The following is a 263-nucleotide window of genomic DNA, read 5'->3' as shown; positions in this document are numbered from 1 at the left end:
GAGCTGCTGTGTGCATGTAGAAAATGGACCAGGTCTGGCAAGGAAGCGCCTTCAGGGGCTCCCTAGGTAGGTGTTTAATACATGTTAACCACATGAATGAACAACCCCCAGAGATGCCCTGGCTAAAGCTTTCCCCTCACAGCTGCCCCGCTGGAGCCTGCGCCTCTCTTGCTCACCCGCATCCACCCACTGTGCTCGCTGCTGCCCGCTCTACAACCAGATACCACACAGCTGTGGCAGGGACTCCTTCCTGGTGCGGGCTG

Source organism: Myotis lucifugus, unplaced genomic scaffold, assembly GCF_000147115.1.
Source record: "Myotis lucifugus unplaced genomic scaffold, Myoluc2.0 scaffold_151, whole genome shotgun sequence".
Taxonomy (NCBI): Eukaryota; Metazoa; Chordata; class Mammalia; order Chiroptera; family Vespertilionidae; genus Myotis; species Myotis lucifugus.
The sequence above is the reverse complement of the archived record's forward strand: the minus strand, read 5'-3'. Positions refer to the sequence as shown.